This window comes from Hyperoodon ampullatus (assembly GCF_949752795.1).
Source record: "Hyperoodon ampullatus genome assembly, chromosome: 15".
NCBI lineage: Eukaryota > Metazoa > Chordata > Mammalia > Artiodactyla > Ziphiidae > Hyperoodon > Hyperoodon ampullatus.
In genome coordinates, this window is record NC_136928.1 from 41,152,500 (window position 1) to 41,170,417 (window position 17,918).

Below are 17,918 nucleotides of genomic sequence, written 5' to 3' on the forward strand. Positions count from 1 at the left end.
TGAAATATCCTATTTCCACCTGGGAACAATAATTTTCTAGGTTCTTCAGCACTGGAGTCCAACCGAGGAAATTATTTGTTTACCGAGCTGCAGTGTAACTCCCTGGAATATAGCTCCCATAAAGCAGTGGCTCAACATTCTACATTATGTACTTATTAACGTGGGCATTGTGCAAGGGTTTGTTTTCATGGGAAAGAGGCAACATTTAGTATCTACAGTGAAATTAAGCCAAATTAGCAATGCTCATAAAATCAAGAAATTCTCAGTAGAATTCTCATCAAGGTATTTACGCACGATGAGTTGTATTATTTTCTTTGTGGAATTTTATGTATGATAAGTATGCATAGAGACATGGGATGTGTAGATGATAATTATTACTGTGGCTAACACTTGTAGAGCAATTACTATCTGCTCGGCACTGTGCAAATGTTTTTCGTGGATTATTCCAATTAATCCTGGCACATATCTTGATAAGTAGTTTCTTTATTCCAATTTTACAGATAAAAACAATTCTAGAGGTATAATTAACATGCCTAAGGTCTAATGAAAGAATTGGTGTTTGAATGTAGATGTCTAACTTCAGAAACTGCCTTCTTAATCACCAAACTCAGACTGAAACCCAGGTCCACAGATGGACCCAAATATTGAATATTGGCCATTGGTGAGTAACTACCTTCCCCCTTCCCCCAAAGAAATCACCTACACAACTACAGGAAATGGAAATTTGTCTTTATACTAGTTTAGGTGAAACATAATAGATGAACTTTTTAACTGACCACAGTTAGAACTGTAACATTTTAAAAAGCTCATGTAATTTTAAGCAGTGCTGATATTTGGATTTAATTCACAAAACATTTTTAAGCACCCACCAAATGTCCAGAGCTATGCTTAGTGTTAGATTTACAAAATTTTATAAGATGAGGTTGCAGATCTAGGGAACTTAAGAGTTCCACAAGGCTGAGAGGGTTTGTCTGAGACTTGGACACCAGATGGTATGTCCTATAAGCACAGAATCAACAAGTGCTATGAGTCCAGGATGAGAATCATTAGTTCTGCTGCATTGAAAATGAACCTAGGACGTTTTCACAGTGGAGATATTATTCAGAGTGGAGTTTTAGAGCTGTGTGGATAGAATTTCACCAGATGGACAAATATGTGGAGGAAGAAATGTGTGGTATAATTGGGGATGGTTTGTGTGATGATGTGAGTGGGGGCAGTGAGCCTAAAGAGGGCACACTGGGCTCTCTGGATTATAAAGGAACCAGAGTGCCTTCCCAAAGAGTTTGGATTTTATTCTGTAGGCAGAAAAAATTGTTGTGATCAAGGAGTTATCACTTTTAGGTATGCGTGTCAGATATGATTAGGGCAGTAGTGATGGAGCCAGAAGGGAACAGCTGTGGAGCCGAGGTGGCAGACCTTTGTCCAAGGCACTGAGCACAGAAGGAGGAGGAACAGGTTTGGGGAAAATTAGTTTGATTTTATATTATGGAATTTGAGGTGCATGCAGGCCACCCAGGTGAGAGATGTTTGATTGGCAGTAGGAAGTGCACGTGATAGGCTGGAACCAGAGGAGAGCCCCTGAGCCATGCCTGGGAGTTGCAAGTCCAGATGCCTGGGAAGCAGCATCCCAGTGCTGCTTTGTGTTGCTCAGATTGCAGCTGGATTAAATATTCAGTTCTACTTGTCACCTTTAGAAGGAAACCTGGAAGATCCCCCAAAGGCAGCTAGATGATGAAGAATCTGGATTCTACCTTACCTGAGATACCCTTAGTCTGGAAAAGAGAATGCAAAGAGAGAATGATAAATTTCTTTAACTGTTAGCAGGGTTTCGGGAGACAGATATATAGGTAGAAAAATGCAGCTCAAAGTCAGTGGTTCCCTCTCACTAGAAGACAGCACAGGGAGCGGAGGCCAGTCAGCTGCCTGGGCTTTCTGCAGTTGGACAGAGTGAAAGCAAAACCATTACAGTTGGGTATGGGGAAGGCAGCTGCCACCAGAGGGCAGCCACACTTGGAGAACCCCAGCCGGCCAAACCAAGCAGCTGTACCTGAGGGTTTTGTCGGGGAAATGCACAGTGTGGTCACAGATCACCAACACGTGGGTGGGTAGGAGGGTAAGTCAGAATTTAGAGCCTGCAGGTTCCCAGGGTAGCAGGTAATTTGATTCATTTACCTGGCCATTCAGATTTAACTGGTTAATTTCTCTAAATAGGCTTTTGAATTTCCTTTCTCTTGTAAGGGAAGTTTCCCACTCTTTCCAGAACACTGTACACTCAGACTAGATTGAGGTAGTAGCTTCCTTTGTATCTGAAGAGGCTGCAGTGATCTCAGTCATAGACAACTTATGAGTTTAAGAAAATATTAAACAGTAATGGTGGAGCCTGAAAGATTGATACAGACTCTACAGATATTTGTGGATTTTAGTAGTAGCTACTCTTTCTGGAGTGTGACAAGAGATAATAGGGGTTTAACTCTTTAAATCACACTATGACAATGCTGCAAACTGTGTGATGCTATTTTATTTAACAAATGAGCAAACCAAACCTCAGAGAGACTATCTACCAGATCCAAGGTATCGCAACCAGAAAATAGCAGGACTGAGATTTGAGCCCAGATGTGTTTTGCTCTAAAGACCCTGTTTTATGTTCTGCACAAGGTCTTTATTCTGCTCTCAAAACTTCTTCCAAGAACATCATGGACAAGGCAGGAAGGAGATATGAAAATGCATCCAGGAAAGCATTTGGGATGTCCTGATGTTCTCCAGCTTTGGCCCCAGAGCAATGAAAACTTTCTCTGCAGGGAGATAGTGGCAACTCTCTGACCTTTAACAGAAGGAATTTGTGCCATGACTGATATTTAGGTGCTGCCATAGTTCATCTTGATCTGCTTGGCAATTAAACCACGTATTTTCCCATGCAATTAAACCACTTTGCATGTGATTTTTTTTTTTTTTTTTTTTTTTGCGGTACGCAGGCCTCTCACTGTTATGGCCTCTCCCATTGCGGAGCACAGGCTCCGGACGCACAGGCTCAGCGGCCATGGCTCATGGGCCCAGCCGCTCCGCGGCATGTGGGATCTTCCCGGACTGGGGCATGAACCCGCGTCCCCTGCATCGGCAGGTGGGCTCTCAACCACTGCGCCACCAGGGAAGCCCTGCATGTGATTTTTAATAAACCAAGTCATCTCCAGTGAGGGGAGGAAGGAGCTCTCTGGATATCAGGACTAAGAGCTAAGTCCCTATGGAGGAGAAAATAGATTAAATCCTCCTCTCAGGAAAAAAGATGGAGCAGAATCTATCCTCTGCCCTCAACTGGCTTGATGACCTGCACCTTACACCACTCAGGGGAATTTGGGAGGGAAACAGACAAAGCTTATGGCCCTTTGACGACTTGAGAGGGAGCATTGCACTGGAGTCAGGAGATGCCACTGGAGCTCCTCATTTTTCAATTTGGAAGCCACTCTTTTGTAGTAATAATAATGATCCCAGTCATAACAGACACCATATCAAAGTTAAATGTAAAGAACATATCCTTTCTATAGTACTGAACTAATGTTAAAGGCGTGATGCTCTCAGTTGAAAACAACCATTTGAAACAGCAATAATAACAAGAAAATAAGCATGTTTTGAGATTCTTCCTTTCCACCCTGTCAGGCACCCCTGCTTGGTGCTGTTTCGGTACATGAGCACAACGGCATATGCAGCTCTTCACTTGGTATAAATGTTTTGGAAGCTGGCATTGCTAAGCTATGGCCAATTTCAAATGCAAAAATATACTTCCCCTGGAAAACATGCTTGCTACAACCTTCATGCCACCTTCGACTATTTGTGTAGCTCCTAAGTGGAATATGTTTGGTTTATGCAAAGCTGAAGGAAAAGGAAGACGGAACAAATATCCAAAAGCACGTTGCTATGTCTTCTCTCTGTACCTTCAAACAATCACACATTTACTCATAAGAGATGCTGAACAAGGTCATCAGATCTAGAGGACACTATATTTTTCGAGTTGATGATATATCGATCATATTTTCCTTCACAGAGACTGCCTTTTTGAAAAGTAGGAAGTTATGTATTTTTTATTTAAACTCCATGTACATGGCTATGATTTATTTGTATTTTATTAATTAGTTTACACATATGAGTTGTGTACTGAGTGTCACTTCTATGTCAGGCATAGTGGTGGCCAATAGATTCTGATTAGAATCCACTTAGAGTCTTAAGCCCTAGCATATTGCAGTTTTATTGTTCACAATTAGAATTTTATGGTACTTTTCTTGGACCCTTTCTTTTGATGCATTGTATTAGTTTCCTATTGCTGCTGTAACAAATTTCAACACATTTTATGACTTATAACAACACAAACCTATTATCTCACAGTCCTCCCAATTAGAGTTACTGAAATCCAGGTGTTAGCAAGGATGTGTTCCTCCTTTCCGCACTACGCAGACAGGGGTCCATACAGCGTTGTTCTGGACTCCCATCCTAACTTAAAGGGAAACTTTCACAATGTCTGGAGCCCTTGATGTCCTGCAAGTGAAGGAGGAGGATGTCCTCAAATTCCTTGCAGCAGGAACCTACTTAGGTGGCACCAACTTTGACTTCCAAATGGAACAGTACATCTACAACAGGAAAAGTGATGGCATCTACATCATAAATCTGAAGAGAACCTGGGAGAAGCTTCTGTTGGCAGCTCGTGCCATTGAATTCCCAGCTGATGTCAGTGTCGTATCCTCCAGGAATACTGGCCAGCAAGCTGTGCTGAAGTTTGCTGCTGTCCCTAGAGCCACTCCTATTGCTGGCCATTTCACTCCTGGACCCTTCACTAACCAGATCCAGGCAGCCTTCCGGGAGCCAAGACTTCTGGTGGTTACTGATCCCAGGGCTGACTACCAGCCTCTCACAGAGGCCTCTTATGTTAACCTGCCTACCGTTACTCTGTGTAACACAGACTCTCTGCTGTGCTATGTGGACATTGCCATCCTGTGCAACAACAAGGGAGCTCACTCGGGTCTGATGTGGTGGATGCTCGCCTGGGAAGTTCTGCACATGCATGGGACCATCTCCTGTGAACACCCATGGGAGGTCATGCCTGATCTCTACTTCTACAGAGATCCTGAAGAGATTGAAAAGGAATAACAGGTAGCAGCTGGGAAAGCTGTGGCCAAGGAGGAATTTCAGGGTGAATGGACCACTCCTGAGTTCACTGCTACTCAACCTGAGGTGGCGGACTGGTCCGAAGGTGTGCAGGTGCCCTCTGTGCCTACTCAGCAGTTCCCCATTGAAGACTGGTCTGCAGCTCCCACTGCTCAGGCCACTGAATGGGTAGGAACAACCACTGAGTCATCTTAAGCTGTTCTTCCACAAACTCTTCAAATGGAAATAGGTTGACGGAAAACAAACAGTTTCTTAAAAAAAAAAAGAAAGAAAAGAATGTTTCCTTCTGGAGGTTCTAGGAGAGAATCAAGTCCTTGCATTCTCTTTGCTGATGGTCTCTTCCCTCATTTTCAAATCCAACAGGGTAGCATCTTCAGATCTCTCTATTTCTCTCCTCTCTGTCTCTCTCTCCCCCTCCCCCCCCACCTCTGCCTCCGTCTTCACATTTTCTCTGACTCTCTTCCTTCCCTCTTATAAGCAGCCTTATGATTACATTGGGTCCACCCAGATAATCCAGGGTAATAATCTTGCCAAATCACATTTGCAGTCTCTTGAGCATGTAAGGCAACATCTACACAGGTTCTGGGGACTACGATATAGACTTCTATGTGTGTGTGTGGTGTTCGGGCGGGGGGGCGTTATCCCACCTACCACATTCGCATATTGAACTCATCTCCTAGTTAAAATTCCTCTGCTTACACTGTTCTGTGTACTTTAAAAAATGAAGTGTTTTTGAAACATTTTCCCAAAAAATGACATGAAGAAATTTACACCCTTTTTGGGTCTTCACTTAGAATGTAGCACCAATCCTCTGGATACCAGGGCAGATCTTCTAAAGGAAGTGAATTTCTAGGTGTTGCAGAAGGAAACTGTTCACTGAGTCCAAATTTTCTTAGCACAGCACCCCCAAAAGTTCAGTTTCTCTAGCTAAAGGTAAAAGCTCTCTGAGTTCTACTGGATGGTACTCTGGGGAATATTTTTGTGTGCTGAACACAATTAAAATTATAATTCTTCTATTGCATTTATGCATATTAAAATAGAATAACAACTTATTATTTTGACTCTTAATAAGTTTTCCCCAAAAGGAGATCATTACTCACAGTTCACACAGTGTGAAAGACATGAATGTGTGCCTTGGCAGCCTGAGATTTACTGTGACTCTATTTCTGTACTGAATACAAATTCATTTAAAAATATATTCATTCCCCTATTCTCCCTGCATTGAGGTTTACGAATGAATAAATGGCGGGTTAGCAGTTCTAAGAATACGAATGAATAAATGGTGGGTTAGCAGTTCTAAGAATGCTGGGGCAGGGTCATAAGGACTTATGCCTCCTGGAAAGATCCTTTGGGGCAAGAGAGGTCTATTAGCCCATTCCATGTTTCCCAAGCTGAGGGAGAGGCTAGAGGGCCACATTCTGAGCTGAGAGGTTTTGAAACTTTGCTTTCCTTGGCCCTACAAAGCGTAAGCTTTCTGATATTTCTCTCTCTTAAGCTATTTAATGAGGAGGAAGAGAGACATTTTCCCCAGTATTGAGTGGAAAGGAAGAGTAGATGAGAAGGTATGGCTGGAGGATTTCTAAACCCACAACTACACCCCAGTTTACTCCAAAGATGGAGACACTATAGCATGAACAGCTGAAGTAGGATTTTGCTCTTCATTGAAGGTATTTTCTGCAAAGTTTTGGAAGAGTTATGAACTAGTGGGAAGAAACCACATATATAGGCCTTGACACACACACACACATGTATAGATTAATAAGTTCCTGTTTTAATTAGCCAATGATACAGTGCCATATTATGAATAAACTGGCCATCAAGGATGAAGGAGTGGAGTGAGGAAGAGGTTTCCTGGGCCTCAGAGACTCTGATAGGAGCCCAAAGCTGTTGATACTAGTGTTTGTGCAAGAAACGGTTTCATGAGATCAAGAGAACTCAACTCTTGCTGTGGCGTAGTCCTATAAGCTTATATTATCATTCAGGAAGAATATACCTTACATTTGACAGAAGGTTTTCAAACATCAGGACATCCGTGTTCTTGATCCAAATTCAGTGTCAGCAAAGACTGAGTCATCGCCTCTCACTGGCAGTTGTTGCTTTACTTTATAATACCTTTTATATTAGTTATCTTTTGGGGGCAACATGATGAACTTCAGATCTTTTATTGGCTTAGTGTTTTTTTTTTTTAATATTTATTTATTTAGGCTGCTCCTGGTCTTAGTTGTGGCATGTGGGATCTTTGTTGCTGCATGCGGGATCTTTAGTTGCGGCATGTGGACTCCTTATTGCGGCATGCAGACTTGTTAGTTGCAGCATATGGACTCTTAGTTGTGGCATGCATGTAGGATCTAGTTCCCCGATTAGGGATCGAACCCGGGCCCCCTGCATTGGGAGTGTGAAGTCTTACCCACTGGACCACCAGGAGGTCCCTCAGTGTTTTTTCTTTTTTTCTTTTTTTGGATCTTTACTGGAGTATAATTGCTTCACAGTACTGTGTTAGTTTCTGTTGTACACAAGAGTGAATCAGCCATATGCATACATATATCCCCATATCCCCTCCCTCTTGAGCCTCCCTCCCACCCTCCCCATCCCACCCCTCTAGGTGGTCACAAAGCACCGAACTGATCACCCTGTGCTATGCAGCTGCTTCCCACTAGCTATCTATTTTACGTTTGGTAGTGTATATATGTCCATGCCACTCTCTCACTTCGTCCCAGCTTCCCCCTCCCCGACCTCATCCTCAAGTCCATTCTCTATGTCTACGTCTTTATTCCTGCCCTGCCACTAGGTTCATCAGTACCATTTTTTAATTTTAGATTCCATATATATGCGTTAGCATACAGTATTTGTTTTTCTCTTTCTTACTTCACTCTGTATGACAGACTCCAGGTCCATCCACCTCACTATAAATAACTCAATTTCATTCCTTTTTATGGCTGAGTAATATTCCATTGTATATATGTGCCACATCTTCTTTATCCATTCATCTGTCGATGGACATTTAGATTGCTTCCATGTTCTGGCTATTGTAAATAGTGCTGCAGTGAACATTGTGGTACATGACTCTTTTTGAGCTATGGTTTTCTCAGGGTATATGCCCAGTAGTGGGATTGCTGGGTCATATGGTAGTTCTATTTTTAGTTTTTTAAGGAACCTCCATACTGTTCTCCATAGTGGTTGTTTCAATTTATATTCCCACCTACAGTGCAGGAGGGTTTCCTTTTCACAACACCCTTTCCATCATTTATTGTTTCTAGATTTTTTGATAATGGCCATTCTGACTGGTGTGAGGTTATACCTCATTGTAGTTTTGATGTGCATTTCTCTAATATTCAGTGATGTTGAGCATCTTTTCATGTGTTTGTTGGCCATCTGTATGTCTTCTTTGGTGAAATGTCTATTTAGGTCTTCCACCCATTTCTTAATTGGATTGTTTGTTTTTTTGATATTCAGCTCCATGAGCTATTTGTATATTTTGGAGATTAATCCTTTGTCTACTGTTTCATTTGCAAATGTATTCTCCCATTCTAAGGGTTGTCTTTTAGTCTTGTTTATGGCTTTTTTTGCTGTGCAAAAAGCTTTTCAATTTAATTAGGTCACATTTGTTTATTTTTGTTTTTATTTTCATTACTCTAGGGGGTGGGTCAAAAAAGATCTTGCTGTGGTTTATGTCAGAGTGTTTTTCCTATGTTTTCCTGTCCGAGTTTTACAGTGTCTGGTCTTACATTTAGGTCTTTAATCCATTTGAGTTTATTTTTGTGTATGGTGGTAGGGAGTGTTCTAATTTCATTCTTTTACATGTACCTGTCCAGTTTTCCCAGCACCACTATTGAAGAGGCTGTCTTTTCTCCATTGTATGTTCTTTCCTCTTTTGTTGTAAATTAGGTGATTAATGTGCATGGGTCTATCTCTGGGTACTCTATCCTGTACCATTGATCTATGCCAGTACCATACTGTCTTGATTACTGTAGCTTTGTAGTATACTCTGAAGTCAGGGAGTCTCATTTCGCCAGCTCCGTTTTTCTTTCTCAAGATTGCTTTGGCTATTCGGGTCTTTTGTGTTTCCATGTGAATTGTAAAACTTTTTGTTCTAAATCTGTGAAGAATGCCATTGGTAGTTTGATAGGGATTGCATTGAATCTGTAGATTGCTTTGGGTAGTATAATCATTTTCACAATATTGATTCTTCCAATCCAAGAACATGGTATATTTCTCCATCTGTTTATGTCATCTTTGATTTTTTTCATCAGTGTTTTATAGTTTTCTGAGTACAAGTCTTTTGCCTCCTTAGGTCAGTTTATTTCTAGGTATTTTATTCTTTTTGTTGTGATGGTAAATGTGAGTGTTTCCTTATATTCTCTTTCTGATTTTTTGTTGTTAGTTTATAAGAATTCCAGAGATTTCTGTGCATTAATTTTGTATCCTGCAGCCTTACCAAATTCATTGATTAGTGCTAGTAGTTTTCTTGTGGCATTTTTAGGATTTTCTATATATATTATCATGTCGTCTGCAAACAGTGACAGTTTTATTTCCTCTTTTCCAATTTGTATTCCTTTTTTTTTCTTTTTCTTCTCTGATTGCTGTGGCTAGAACTTCCAAAACTATGTTGAATAATAGTGGCGAGAGTGGACATCCTTGTCTTATTCCTGATCTTGGAGGAAATGCTTTCAGTTTTTCATCATTGAGCATGATGTTTGCTGTGGGTTTGTCATATATGGCCTTTATTATATTGAAGTAGGTTCCCTCTATGCCCACTTTCTGGAGAGTTTTTATCATAAATGGGTGTTGAATTTTGTCAAAAGCTTTTTCTGCACCTATTGAGATTATCATATTGTTTTTATTCCTTCATTTGTTAATGTGGTGTATCACATTGATTGATTTGTGGATGTTGAATCATCCTTACACCTCTAGAATAAATTCCACTTGATCATGATGTATGATCTTTTAAAAGTATTGTTTTATTTGGTTTGCTAACATTTTGTTGAGGATTTTTGCATCAGAGGGATTGGCCTATAATTTTCTTCTCTGGGTAGTGGCTTTGTCTGGTTTTGGTATCAGGGTAATCCTGGCCTCATAAAATGAGTTTGGAAGTGTTCCCTGCTCTTGAATTCTTTGGAACAGTTTGAGAAAGATAGGTATTGAATGTTTGATAGATTCACCAGTGAAGCCATCTAGACTTTTTTTTTTTGTGGTACGTGGGCCTCTCACTGTTGAGGCCTCTCCTGCTGTGGAGCACAGTCTCCGGATGCGCAGGCTCAGCGGCCATGGCTCACGGGCCCAGCCGCTCCGCGGCATGTGGGATCTTCCCGAACCAGGGCACGAACCCCTGTCCCCTGCATCGGCAGGTGGACTCTCAACCACTGAGCCACCAGGGAAGCCCTCCTTTTCACTCTTGGTCCAAGCATCTTGAATGGATGCAGGTCAAAATCATCTAACATTAACCTCACCAAATTTCTGAAAACAGAAAAAAAAAAAGAAGAAGAAGAACTTCTAATTTCCTCCTGGAGCAACATTTACAAAATAAATAATTCAGAATACACTGAGATATAGGATCCACATAAAATTATGTATAATCGTTGAAGGATAATAATAAAGGGTATAATGTAGGCAAATATAATCTTTTGTAGTTGCTTTTAAGTTTCACTTTTAGTACTCTATAAGAACTATTTTTTTATTTCTCTTATAATGTTTTTATAATGTTTATTTCTGCTTTTAAAAAGACATTCAGATAAATGTAGATATTCATTATTTCAATATTCTAATGAGTTAACTTTCCCAAATCTAATTATAGTAGCAGAATAAATAAACAACATGATAATAAAAATTATCAAGCATTTTAACCAAAAATTTTATGTGCAACAGCTTTAGAAGGGCTATTTAACTGCTTAGACACACATGTACATGCACATCCTCACACAGAAGCAATGTATATCTCACATCTGCACATCTCAATTGCAACATACTTCACATGTATTTTTATGTTTTCATTACACTTACATATTTCTTTATTTCAAGTTAGGAAGTGGTCTACTTGAGGTCCAGTAATTTCCCTCATGTAGGTTTCATTTTCACCAAAATATAAATGGGCCAACCAGACTTCCAATTTGCTGCTTATGCTTATATTGATGTCTGTTCCTACGTTTGTGTATTTCCACTGTTCTACCTTATTCCATTGTTTGACTATATTGCAATTTCTATGTTCTACTAATGAACACTTATGCAGTTCTCCATTTTGCTATTATAGACACTGCTGCAATGACCATTCTAATACTTGACTCCTGAGACAAAAAACATAAAAGTTTATCTAGATTATAGTCTTGGGTCTTATGATATATTTATTTTCGAATTTACTAGAAAATCTCAAATTGCTTCTAAAGTAGTTGTACCACTTTGCAAGTTTATTTAAACACTATCATTGTGGTTTTAATTTTCATTTTCCTGACTGCCAGTGAGCTTGAGTAGCATTTCAAATGATTTTTTTTTTTTTGGCCAGTCATATTTCCTACTTTGTGAAATACCTGTTGGCACCTGTTGCCAATTTTTCGATTGGGTCATCTGTCCTTTTTTATTGATAGTAATTAATTCTTAACTGCCCATGTATGTCTCCAGCAGAGACCTCCAACACTACCTGAAAGATCTAAACTGCATTAAATGCACTAGAATTCATTGCCATCGCACTAGTAGACTCTGCTACTCTCTTTTCCTCAAAAGGCCTCCTGTCTCCTTAGTTGAGAAGTCTGGGAAGCCCAGGTCCTTCCTCCCATCAGTCTTGGGGAAGAACTTAGTAGATATTCTTTGTCAGGGATTGAGCACCCTTGTAGATCCTTAATCTAAGCCTAGAATATTTCCTTCCTGACTCTCTGGATCTTCTTTTATTTCTAGCAAAATGGGGGAAAACTTCCTTTTGACAGGGACTTGTTTGATTCTCATCCACCTCTGTCTCGTTGCCTCTTTCAGTTTAACAGGGTTTGTTCTGGGCATTGTGACTACTTCCAGTGCAGGCCGTGGGGCCATGCCTCCACTTGTGGCCACTCATGCCTCTATCTCTGAGTGCAAAGCTGTTCCCATACTCTCCTCCTCTCCCACGTACCTGGTACTGCTATATCCTGTGAAGTCCTTCAAAGATGGCAGTCTTCTTCTTCTCAACTCCTAATTTTTCCCCACTAGTATTAACGTTTTATTAAGTTTTCTGATTTCACATATTCTTACTGATTGACCTAATAGTTGTACTCCTGTAATACCATATATTTTCCCTCGGTAAAACTCTAAAATGACCCAGATGTGAGAGAGGGAAGACGTTCTCAGATTTGTAGCCTTGGAGAAATCAGGCACATCACTAGCCATCCACTTTATCTCACTTGACTTCAATCCAGCAAGGTTTTCTTCTTCCCTGAATAAAATCCTGTTCAAAACACAGTAGTTATGAAAGGAGGAGATCAAGGTGGCCGATTAGGAGGACACAGAGCTCATCTCCTGCCACAAACATCAAAAATACCTCTACATGTGGAGCAGTTCGCACTGAAACAAACTGGAGACTGGCAGAAGGACTCTCCTACAACCAAGGCTGTAACATGGAGTCAGGTAGGAAGGGAAGAGAAGTGATGAGGTTGGGACCTGTGCCCCTTGGAGGGGACACAGAAGAGGAGGGGGATTACATTGGCTCAAAGATCCTCCCTGGGGAGCGAGCAACTTGAACCACATATTGGGTGCCCACGTCTGGGGCCCAGCACTGGGAGGGATGAGTCCCCTTAGCTCATTTGAGAACCAGTGGGACTGACAGCAGGGCTGTAAGAAGCCTAAACTCCGCTTGTGAAACACATGCACATGCTTGCTTACTCCTGAAGCAAGGCAGAAGCAGGCTAAAACTGCCTGAGACTCTGGCTGGTTTCCCAGAACTGCCCCAGCGTTTGCCCCAGCCTGATCTGAGTGCCCGCTCCAGCCCATTTTGCTCCATGGTACAGCTCCACACTAGGGCGAAGGCTGCTGCAGCTGAGGAGAGTATGCAGTTGTAGGAGACAGAGCCGGTTTGACGCAGCACAGCAGCAGTGGTGTTCATGGGGGTGGCAGATTGGGAGCGGTCTGGAGCTCTGACTGGTGCTAGGACCATGCCAACGTGCATACCAGCCCACACTGAGTGCCCACTCCAGCCCTTCATGCTCCTCCACATGAGGGTGAAACTGCCTCCACTGAGGAGAGTATGCAGTTGAGGGGGACAGAGCCAATTCATACCTGATCCTCAGGGCTTCTGCTCCTGCAGCTGGGGAGCCGCACCCACCCCCACCAAGGTGGTACTGGCCACTGAGCAGAGGAGAAGCCCAGACTTACACTTGGCTCTGGCTCTAGCCTCTGTGTCTCCAGCCCTACTTCCTACCAAGGTGATAGCTGCCAGCACATCCTGGGGGAAGACATGACTTGTGCTCACTGCAGATCCAGCTCTCCCACCAAAGCCACTGGCCACACGCAGACTGAATAGGAATGCTCCCTCACAAGGACACTCCTTCAAGACTGGGATAGGAAACTGTTTCACTTAATTTTATAGAGACAGAGAAAGTTAAGCAAAATGAAAAGAAAGAGGAATTAGTTTCCAAGGAAAGAATGAGAAAAAGATCCTAAAAAAAAAAAGAGCTAATAAAACAGAGATAACTAATTTACCAGATAAAGAGTTTGAACCATTAGTAATAAAAATACTGACTGAACTAAGGAAAAGAATAGATGAACACAGTGAGAATTTTAACAAGAAACTAGAAAATATATAAAAGAACCAGTCAGAACTGAAGAATACAATAACTGAAATGAAAAACACACTAGAAGGAATTAACAACAGACTAGGTAATACGGAAGAACAGGTCAGGGATCTGGAAGATGGAACAATGGAAATAACCTAATCACAACAGCAAAAAGAAAAACATTAAAAAATGAGAACAGTTTAAGGGACCTCTGAGATAACGGCAAGCATGCCAACATTCACAGTATAGGAGTCCCAGATGGAGAAAGAGAAAGGGATTGAAATTGTGTTTGATGAACTTATGGTTGAGAACTTCCTGAGCCTGAAGGAAACAGATATCCAGGCAAGGGAAGCACAGAGTGTCCTAAACAAGATGAATCCAGCTTTTTTTGAAAAGGAAAGAAATGAAGGAAAAAAACCACAAGATAAATGAAGACTGAGTGAATAGTTGCATAGACCCGTATCCATATAGAGGACAGAAGATATGACTGACAACAGGAAAATTAGTGAGCTGTAGAAACGTGAAACTCACATGCATTCTAGAAAGGAGAAAAAAAAAAGGAAATGAGGAGAGAGGAAAAAAAAAAACTAGGAAATAGAATAACAGCAACACAGGGAAGAAAAATGATCGTGTCAGGAATAGAGCTAAAATGAACAGTTAATGAAAGAATTTGTAAGGGAAGGACTGGGCATCATACAAGGAAAGATATATAGCATCAGGGGTTGGTTGGTCCTGCCCATAGCCTATTAGACTCAGATGGCTGGATCCTTCAGTTCGGATTTTATGTTGGAGTATTGGCAAAGGACGGGGTACTAGCCCTCATTTTAGACCCCACTAAGGTATATTCAGGTTGGATTATATAAAGCATCAGGATGCTTTAAAGCAATAATATTAGCTCTTCCTATTTTTCCCTAAAACCCCAGTTTAGGACTTGGACAACATTTTTAGACAATATATTTTACATCGAAGACTGGCCCAGAGAGAAATATAAATATCCACAGTGTAAAAAGCAATTTATTTTTATCCATAAAATGATGAAATGTTCTACACATGTATCTTTTACATAAGCAGAGACCATAGCTATGTATTCATTTTCAGAAAAAATACATGTCATGCATAAACAGATAGTATGGCACCCACACACATCCTAGAGAAGAAAGATGAGGCTTAAGAAGAGACAGAGAAACAGGCAAAAGTGAGGAAGATGGGAGTCGAACAGATACACGTGTCCTGAAAGGAGACAGACAACCTCAGGCCTCATCTTTCTACTAAAATATTTCAATATTCTGGCTTATTTCCAGCCTCTAGTTTTACACCCTCCAAGCCACGATCTACACTGCTATTAGAATCATCTTTGCAGAAATCTGATTATATAATTGTCTTGCTTCATTACTTTCAGTGCCTCCTGTATTCTCTTGAATAAAGTCAAAATCTCTTAGCTTGAGATTTTTTTCTGAAAACCCACTTTCCCCTTCTTTTTTCCCTTTACTATCGCTACCCACATATCACTATCACTGTACCCTTTAGCTACAGTAGGAGTAGTAAAGAGCTACTTGCCATTTCTTTCAAGCATGCTATCACCTCTGTGTTTACTATTCTTCTTTTTTTTTCTTTAACAGAGTTATGCATGAACATAAAAAACAAAATGATTCTATATCATTTATTGGGACCAAATAAACTTTATTGCCATTCCTCCTATTCCCACTTCAGAGACAGCCATTTTCACCTCTACTGATTAATTATTTTGGTAATGATCTTAATTTCTAAATAAAATGCTTGTATTGTAACATCTTGATTTTTTAGTTTTAGTCCTTATTAGCTGACCTTTCCCTTTAAATAAGAGTTTAGGGGCTTCCCTGGTGGTGCAGTGGTTGAGAGTCCGCCTGCCGATGCCGGGGACACGGGTTCGTGACCCGGTCCGGGAAGATCCCACATGCCGCGGAGCGGCTGGGCCCGTGAGCCATGGCCGCTGAGCCTGCACATCCGGAGCCTGTGCTCCACAACGGGAGAGGCCACAACAGTGAGAGGCCTGCGTACCGCAAAAAAAAAAAAAAAAAAAAAGAATTTAGATCTTTTTAGTTTTCCTATTGCTATCCCCACCACACATGAATGCTCCCCCCTATTCAATAATGTTATATGGAAATTTTTATAAGATACTATTCAGTATTTGCATTATTATGATAATGTAAACCCTATTCACAGGTGAACCAGTTAACAAACCATAATTGCTTTTCCCTCCTGGAACTACTTTTTATTTTACTGGGAGCTAATGTCATGATTTTATGTACTCATCAGTAACTAACTCTGCCAATTTCCTGAATCTCCTCTGAGAACATTTAGTTATTTCACATATTCTATCCTTTTCATCTTCCTGCCTCTTCTCATCTTGGTTGCCCTCTTTATTTGAAGCTCAGCTGTCACGCTAGACTCTCCCTTCACGTATATTCAAAGATTCCCTTCAACTGCAGCCTATGTTTGATTTTCTATTTCCTGATATCTCATGCCTTCCTTTTTCTTAGTTTATATCCTCATCTTGGTGGAGCACATCCTTCAGTAACTTCCTGTGAATGTGTGCATGGGAGGTAACTTTTTTGAGACCTTGTATGTTTGAAATTATTTTTTATCTCATCCTGATTCATAATTGAAAACTTAGAAATGTGTAGAACTCTAGGTTAGAAAGAATTTTTCTTCTGGATTTTGGAGGCAGCTGTGCAGTTAAACATGACTGGGGAAAGACACACAATCAAACCGATTGGTCTCACTTAAAATTCATGACCATGAACCTCAAATGACCAGAGAATCACACTGTATTTCTAAAGCCCATTTACTCTCCTACTCTCCTAAATACTTATTTCACACCCCTCCTTTCACCTCATATCCCCTATATTGCCTCTCTCCTCACTCTCAGCTGGTGACCTTACTGACAACTTCACTGAGAAAACTGAAGCAATCAGCAGGATGCCGCACAGAGTCCCACAACTATGTCTACCCACCTACTGATCCAACTACAGGGCATTCCTGCCTTGACCAGAGATGGACTGATAAACCATCCATTCTCTGTTCTAAAGCCTTTTCTTCCACTTGTACACAAGATCCAGTGTTCTCTATCCTACTCAAGAATATCTTTTATATCTTTTAATATATTTTCCCTCTCAAATGAATAAGTCCTGTCTGCACAGAAACTTTGTTTCTCTCATTTTAGAAAAAACGAGATAAAAATTTATCTTAAACCCCATTCAAGGTCTTATCCCTTTGTTGCCTTTTATAGCAAAATTCCTGGGAAGGTTTTCTACTCACATTGTCTCCCATTTCTTCTTACATTCTATGATACTCATTCCAACTAGGCTTTTGCTTTAATCCGCACCTGGAAGTTTCTCTCTTCAATGTTAGTTGCCAATAAATTATAGCCTCCATGTTGCTAAGTCCACTTGTTAATTCTCGGTTCTTATCTGGCTTGATCTATCACTCCTTCCTCCTTGATAGTATTTCTTCTCTTGGCTTCATGGACACCACATGCCCTTGGTTTTCTTCATTTGGTCAAGCCGAGTGGTCTCAATCTCCTTTGCTGATTTCTACCCTTGCTCACCCTCCTAATATTGAAGATCATCTTCTTTTCTTCCTTAGCTACATTTTTCCAGCTCAGTTAATGGCAACTCCACCTTTTCTGTGGATTAAGCTAAAACTTTGGCTTCAACCTGGAATCTTCTCATACACTCCACATCTAATACAACCAGAGATCTCATAACCATACCTTAAAAATATACACAGAATGTGAAATGTCTCAATTGTAACTACTTGCTTTGAGACACAATCATCTCTTGCCTGAGTTACTGCAACAGTCTTCTAATTGGTCGTCTTGACTCTACCCTTTCTGTCCTTTCAGTTGTATTATATTCTGAATACAATACAGAGTGAATCTTAATAATTAAAGTCAAACCATGCTATTCTTTTACTCAAAATGGTTACTATTTCATTCATATGAAAGTCTGAATCCTTGTTAGGCTCAAGATGACCTTCACACCACCTTTTCCATTGTTACAT

General features: G+C 40.7%; 1 pseudogene across 1 annotated transcript; it reads left to right on the forward strand.

The window, feature by feature from the left end:
- The first annotated feature begins 4,503 nt into the window (after positions 1-4,503).
- On the forward strand, positions 4,504-5,346 carry LOC307064706 (small ribosomal subunit protein uS2-like; annotated as a pseudogene). The gene has a single exon. The product of its transcript is annotated as a small ribosomal subunit protein uS2-like (transcript).
- The last annotated feature ends 12,572 nt before the right edge of the window (positions 5,347-17,918 follow it).